This window comes from Nilaparvata lugens, chromosome 10 (assembly GCF_014356525.2).
Source record: "Nilaparvata lugens isolate BPH chromosome 10, ASM1435652v1, whole genome shotgun sequence".
Classification (NCBI taxonomy): domain Eukaryota; kingdom Metazoa; phylum Arthropoda; class Insecta; order Hemiptera; family Delphacidae; genus Nilaparvata; species Nilaparvata lugens.
In genome coordinates, this window is record NC_052513.1 from 8,534,408 (window position 1) to 8,542,933 (window position 8,526).

The following is an 8,526-nucleotide window of genomic DNA, read 5'->3' on the forward strand; positions in this document are numbered from 1 at the left end:
CTTGTATTTCAATAACCGTTCAAGGTATTCAAACGTTTTTTAAACAAAAATATTATAAAAATCGTCCTCTACAATTTTTGTTTTATAGAATTTTACTTTAAAACTAGAATATCATAGTTTGGTTAATTCTAAACACTTTGGTGATAAAACCAATCCGATATCTCTCACAATAACTGAATAGCAAGCGATATAAAATTTCTGTCAATAATGACCGCCGCCATCTTGAATTTTTCAATGATGTCGAATATTTTCGTTGTTTCCATCATCAATATTCTTATTCGGCTTGTTGTAACAAAGAGATTGAGACGATTTGCAAGTCTCTATCTTGAAGTAGTAATGAAAAATCGATTTTATAGTTCTGACTTGTTACCTCATGCATATGGAAAAACACACCAGAAATCATGCAGGGTTTTCTTTTGAGGGTGCTGGAGAACTCATTTTTTGACGTACAGCGCATGACGATATATCGTTCCAAAGTTGAAACGATCTCTTTACAAATAAAGTTATAATAGAATGAAATTTGAAAAAATTTAGAAAAAAGTTTTTTAGGCTTTTGAAGGTTATAACTAAAAAATATGCGTTTTAGAGGAAAATTTTATAAAACAAAAATTGTAGAGGACGATTTTTAAAATATTTTTGTCTAAAAAACTGTTGAATATCTAGAACGGTTATTGAAATACAAGCGATATAATATTAAGACCCTGAAAATTTTGGCGGCCATCTTGTTTCCAAGGTGTTTGCCTGTAATTTCGACTTATCACCATCACGATCCTTATCATGCTAGACCTAAAGAAGAAATTGAGACATCTCCACGGCTGTTACCCAAAAATGACCACGGAGTGCCTTATTTATGACATTAATCAATATTTTACCACAGTTGGGACAAACCTAGCAAATTCTATAATAACCCAGGATGTACCAGTAGTGAGAGATGATGAACATGCTGTAGACTGAATTTCAGCTGCAACCGGTCTCGAGGCAGGAATTGGAGGAGGTGGTCAAGAGTTTAAAAGGGCGATCAGCTCCAGGTTGTGATGGAATCCCTACTAGAGTGATTAAAAACAATATTGGCATATTAATTAATACATCCTATCCTACATATAGTCAATTTAAGCATTCTGATTGGACACTTTCCTTGCGCTCTTAAAACAGCCAGAGTAGTACCTATTTATAAATCAGGCCCCAAAGGCATATTCTTCAATAAATTACAGACCTATTTCTTTGTTGGCAACATTATCCAAAGTAATCAAAAAGTGTATAAAAATACAACTGACTAAGTATTTTAATGAGTACAATCTCATCCCCAACTCACAGTATTGTTTTCAAAAGTCCAAAAATACATCCGATACTCTTTTCAATATGTCTAGGGCTATCTCAAGTAGTATTAAATCAAGAAGAAAAGTGCTGATAACCTTTTTGGACTTGGCAAAAGCCTTTGATACAGTTGACAGGAGAATTCTAATATAAAACTTGAATCATTGGGGATAAAAAGTATTTCTTCCAATGGTTTAAGAGTTACTTCCACAATCGACAGCAATCAGTATGCATAAATGGTGAAAATAGTGATAAAGAGAATGTTGAGTATGGGGTAGTCCAGGGAAGCACCCTTGGACCACTGCTATTCCTAATCTATATCAACAATCTGTCAAAATTAGTAGTTGAAGGTGAGTTGTATCTGTTTGCTGATGACACAGCACTAGTGTCTACTGGGAGCACTTGGGAGGAGGCCTACAAAAATGCTTCAATTGATTTGTCAAAAATAAAGAACTGGTTTGATCACAATAGCCTTACAGTAAATGTGGAAAAAACGAAGTTTATGCCAATAGTTACAAGAAATCAAGCTGATCCAGGCTCACTAACACTAATGATGCATTCTTGTAATAATCCCAGGTCTGCTGAAGTCAACAGCAGCGTAAGACATTTTTAGGTTGGTGCGGGTGCGGCAGACTCTGGTTTCCAAACTGTTGGCAAGAAGGAGTTTCTATTTGTTTCCCGAATTAATCCGCTATTTGAAAAGGAAGACATGGTAACCTATCTTACTGAAGTTAAAAAATAATGTGAAATGTGATTGTAGATGAACTTGAGTCCAAGTATCCTGACATTTATTCTTCTTTTAAGGTTGGGCTAAGTAGTGACCAAATTCAATGTATACAAACCCGCTGGGGAATAATGGGCTTATGGTGTGAGCCTGAGGTGTCTTGTCACCTGAAAGTCGACGATTTCAAGCAATACGGGCGCCGATGCTCGCTCGATATGTATTTTTGGCATCCCAGAAAATGACAAGGAAGACACGTAACAGTTGGCGATTGAGGTTTAAAAAAAACTGAATGTACCTGTGACTCTGGCAGATGTCAACCGCTCGCATCGCGGCGAAAGGCGTCTATCTCCACAACAAGGGCAAGCGAAGCTGAAGGATCATCCTATCATCATTCGACTGTGCAGCTATTGGACCAGGGAGATAATATACAACGTGAAAAGGAAGCTGAAAAGTTCTAGCGTCACGATTAGTGAGTATTTTACTTCCTGAGGATTTTAGGTCCTGCAAAGCTGGTTGACTGAATGCGACTAGGTGAAATCTAGGTAATATTGATACGATCTAATGTTACGATAGATCAACCACCCTCGAGATAATCGTCTAGCTGTAATCAACCATGGTTGGGTGTTCCATGTTTTAATTGTTCAAATGTTAAAGTAACTGTCCTTGATTGTAAATCAACCCCAATTACCGTTTTTTCATACATTTTAAATTAAATACGGAGTGAAGTATAGTATCAAAAAATTCAAACATCGCCGAATTTAGCTGCTAACCTCCTGCCTGTACCGCACCGCGAGCTGTCCATGTCAGAGTTCCAACCAATTTTATCCAACTTCATCGAGTGAGTAACTACGTCTGAATATTTTGTATTGGGCCCAATGCACAGTGCATCGATGAAATATTATAAAAGTTCTAACATCGAAATATTTTAAATTACTAGCCTCTGACGATATATGAAACTGATATTAATCTTTATCTCATTTCTTATTTAGCACGCAAGCACCCTAAGTCTTAGTCGCTCAAGGCTAGCATCTAATTTAATTATCAAATATCATCAAACTTTTTCAATTCAAAATCTGGACTTTTTGAAATCAAATATCCGGTTAAAGACTTTAAATATACTAAATTTACAAATTACTATCATAGCGTTCAACGTGTTGCACACGTTAAACTGTGATTTTCTGTGCAAAGTGTTAATTTTTAGTGTGCGCAATATATTTGCAATTTGTTATCAATTTATAGCTATTCATTTTTCCCGTGTTTTGGCAAACTCACAAGGTACGCCTATAGTTATAAGTCGAGCAAAAACCTCCTTGAATTATATTCTTGGCTGTTGGAGTCAACTGGAAGTGCTGAGCTTGTTGAAACATTTGCAAGCACCACATCACACTGCATACAATCACCTGTGATTGGATTTTATTTTGGCATTTCTATTGAGTTTTATGTGGTCTGTGTGATTGAGTCGAAAGGAAAGATTAGGAGACACCCCGCGTCGTTGCCTTGAATTATTATCTGAATATATATGATCAGCAATCAGCAAATTCAGACGTGGAGTGACCCCACCTCCCAGACTGATTACTATGGTCTCATTTAATTCATTCTTTGTAGTAATCTTCCTGCTCCCAGGTGGAGGTGAACCTCAAACTCCAAGGGGACTATCACAAGATAATAGTCCCCAAGGAAGCTTATTATATAAAGGTGGTAACCTCCCAGGAAGATCATTACACTATATAATAAAATCTATCTACTTGGACCATTAAATAAAATAGAGCTGGTCAATAATAAATGAAATATCCTAAAACGAATGTTGTATCAAAAGTTACTTTAAATATTGTTAGCATTTTATAGTGACTCCCTTATCTAGGTATTAAGCCTAAATGTCCAAATAAACATCATGCTTTGAGCCTGGTGTTAAAATTGAGTTGATTTTTTAGGCCCAAAATATAGAAAGCTTCAATGAAATTTCAAAGCTTCCAACCAATCTACCCGAATGGCTTTCAATTTTTTAAATATTATATGGTCCTTTATGGAGATGGTTTAATTTGGCAGATGATTAATTTCATTAATAAATGTTTTACAGTTTACAGATTAAGATGATTCAACCAGTAAAATTCAGATTTTTCCACTCATTCAACAAAATTTTGTATTTATGTTACATGTTTTCAGATACAGTTCGTAAAAATGACGAAACAAAACATTCCACTGACTCAAAAACAATACAAGAAGTCAAAAACTGACTTCGCCATGCTTCTCAGAGAGCTTAATCTGTTTAATTTTATGTTTTGCTTTTGTTTTGTGGGCTATTAATCAATCTGAAAAATGAACTCAGCCTGCAGATTCAATCTTACCAACACTACACAAGGAAACACCATATTGTTAAATACAAGCTGTGCAGCTGCATTCCCAAGTCAAAAATTATTTTTACAAAGACTGAGATTTCAACTTATTATACTTAGCAAATAGATTTAAGCCATTTGGTTGATTGCAAGTCAGATAGAGAGGCAGGACATCCCCCGGTCAAGGGCGAAAATGGGCAGGCCAAGGAGGACAACCCCGTGCATGAGGGACAAATCCATTCTTGCACTCATTCAACAAAATTTTGTATTTATGTGACTTATGTTTTTACAAGTCTTGTGACTTTGTCCTTGGTGGAGATGATTTTAATTTGGCAGATGATTAATTTTATTAGTAGATTTTTTACGGGTTAAGATAAATCAGTATCAAAAAAATTCATTGACAAGAAGCAGGCAATCTTCAAGTTAATTTCTTCTTTGACTTGCAGTGAGGTTCATTAAAAGTTGAAGAAAATTTGGAAGTGAAAGAATTTTACTTCAGGTATGTTTTCAACCGGATTTTTAACATCGGCTTTGGCAGTCTAAGTTTGGACATGTGTTCAACTTGCATCGAACTGAAGGAGAGGATGAAACTTGAACATGATCCTCAGAAAAAACAAGAAATTCTCATTCAAAGAACAATACACAAGAAGAGAGCAAAAACATTTTTTGACCTTTTGAAAGAAGATGATCTGCGTAATGAACATATCATTTGACTGTCAGAAGAATTTGCCGCTATCAAAAGTCTCCGATCAGGAAGCCTATTATAGACGGCAGATTTATCTTTATAATCTCACCGCTGTAAAAGGTACTTCTAAAGATGTACCAGCTATTTATGGACAGAAGATCAGCACAACAAAGGATCGAGTGAAATCTCTTTATGTATATTCCACTTACTAAACAACACTGATTTCAACCGTAAAACAAAACTAAGGCTCTTTGCGGACTGATGGGGGGGGCAGAATAAGAATCAGGTCCTCCTTGCCATGTGCTCAAAATGGCTTTTGGACACTGCAACAACTATCAAGACTATTGAACTCATTTTTCCAATTCGTGGCCATTCATTCATGCCAACTGATAGGGTGTTCGGCTACATTGAAAAAACTGGTTATTTATTTAGTAATTTGTTTACTACTATTTACATTTGACATACAACTATTTACATTTCATTTACATTTATGTCATACTGGCACACAGTCACGAGAGAAGGAGGGCATTTCGAGTATATTTTAAAATGAAATGTAAATAGTAGTAAACAGATTACTAAATAAATAACCATTTTTTCAATGTGTTTCGTTATTCATTCAAAAAGATTGTTGTTCTAAGTTTCATTACTTTACCAATCATTTATTTAAAAACTAAAACTTCAATCAGCCGCCATTTTGGATACAAGTATCATAGAACATTTTTATTGGCGTCATCTTTCTTCCTTTAAAATGATATACCACACACTGGGTGTTTACATTTAAAATATCTGAGTTACAACACCTCATTTCTTTAAAAACTAAAAATTCAATCAGCCGCCATTTTGGATACAAGTATCATGGAACACTTTTATTGATGCCATCTTTCTTGTTCTAGAAAGGCCTTTAAAATTATGTACCACACAATGGGTGTTTAGTATTTACATTTAAAATACTCGAGTTACAACCCCTAAGTCACCCCCTTATGGGGGGGTTGAAATTCAGTTGTACGTCAAAAGGTAGAGTATTCGACCAATAACTTGTCCTGAAAGTAACAGTATTATATCAACAACAGTCTCCAACTTATATAAGGTTACTATACATTTGACTCACTCTGTATATATACTCTTTTATCCATTATATACATAAATGATCTGCCAAATATAATCAATGTACGGGAAAGCAGCGGTAGTCCTTATTTATATGAAGACGATTTATGACTTGAGTAAGTAGCAGCGTTAAGGAAGATATACATTCAATCATCTGCGAAAATGATTCAACTGTAGAAGATTGGTGTGCAGCCAATAGCCTCAGTCCAAACAACAAAACATATGATATTCAGTTGTGATACGAAGATAGTAGATAAAGAGTCTATGAAATGCCTTGGAATGAATATCAACACAAATTTAAATAGGAAGTGCCATACCGGTTACATTGCCAAAAAAGTAAATAAAGGTCCTTCTGCGAAGACTTGATAGAAGTGGGTTTCCCTGTACTAATGAATGTGTATTTTTCTTACATACAAAGTCATTTGTGTATGGTATACGCTTATGAGGAAATATTGCTCTAATGCAATCATTCTTTTTAGGTTACGGAAAAATCATTAAGAATTTTATGTAGGGAGCTCCCTCGTAGGAGTTTGTTTATAGAAATGGGTGTCTTAATATTGTTATCTTTATATGTATTTGAATGCTTGCTGTACATTAGGAGAAACATTCAAGATTTTGAAATAAACTCTGACTTCCATAGTCATAACACACGAAACAAATACAAAGTTAGAATCAGACACTGCCGTTACAAAGTTTCTCAACAGAACTGGCAGCAAATGTCCATAAAATTATTCAACTGCCTACCTGAATCCATAAGAGTAATGAATATCATATCATACAAAGCATATTTGAAAGACTTGTTAATCAAAAAATGTCTGTATACGGTAGAAGAGTTTTTCACAATTAAATTTTAAACAGTGTGTTATATGTTATATTTGTTATATGTGTTATATTTATATTATTTATTGGATGGATTCCTCCTTTTCTAGTGGAATAATATTTGAAGTTCTTATTCAAGCCGTTAGTATTTTTTATTTATCAATCTCTAAAACATGTAGTCTTTGCAAATCTACTGAAATTCAGCAATGTATTACCATTTCTAAAGGGTGGAGATCAAAAAGAGTTTACTAATTTCTGACCGATAGCCATTCTATCTGCTTCTTCCAAAGTCTATTACATGGCTGTTGAAATTAGTTTGGCCAATCATCTTGAAAATAACATATGAACAAAAACATTATTCTCGCCAGAAAACGTATTCTTTCATCTTTTTCTTTTAATTAATTTTCAGTGATAAAGTTTGAGAACGTGACTGAAACATGCAAATGTGGTGTGATTACATTTTGTGTAATAATACGTGTGCAAAGTTGCATTGCTACACTCAAGGAACTATAGTATTACGCACTCTCCTATGGCTCGCGTGTAAACGTTTCTTTCGGTGCAGAAAAGTGTCACTTTGCGCACTAGTTACACAAATAACTATTCTGAATCTCTCTGATCGATGATGGAAAATCTCTAAAACATTTTGTAAGCATAATGTCTACTTACTTATCATTGATTTTTTTAAATGAATTGGTCATTTCTCAATTAACCTACACCGTAATAGTTTTGTGTACTTCCATATTTTTATAATATATTACATTATTTTCTATTCACTTGTAAATCATTATATTTTGTTCACCAGTAATATAGATTTATTGAAAAATTAATTATTAAAAATAGGAGATTCTGTCGATTTTCAGGTATATATGGCTTCTGTTAAACTTTCATTAGTGAACAGAACAAAAATCCTACACATCAAAAGGTGTCTCAAGTCAAAGGAAAGTAATGTAATAATGTTATGGAACATATAATCCCATTTCATCAATCAAGATTCTAATATTTTATTTTATCAAACAATAACATTTTCTGTAATAAGAAAGGTTCTATTTACATTATATAAAAAATTATTCTGTCTTATTATTTAGACTTCAAATAGAATATGTATTGTGATATTCGACTCACTTGAGCTTTGCTCTGTTCAACTTCTTCAAGAAAAAATATATACCTCTATAAATGGACGTTTTTTTAATTAACAACATCATAGCCAAAAGTTAGAGAATGCAAACAGAGAATTGAGTTTGTTTGAGTGAATTTACCGCTGAATAATGATTCACTTGATATTTGCTTTATTTTCAACATCAATAACTCTGATCCAATGTAAATTAAAATTTTCAAGTTAACAACATGTTGTATAAAATCGCAAATTTCGGAAGCTTTGAAATATTGGGCATGCAGGAGAGTAAAAACTTTTAACACTAAAACATTTAAAAATCAACAGCACAAAGCTTACGTTTATAGAAGGGAGGAGTTGATAAATTATTGACCAATAAATCAAATAAGATTAAAACGTTATAATTATAACTATGCTTAATACCATCAGACTTTCA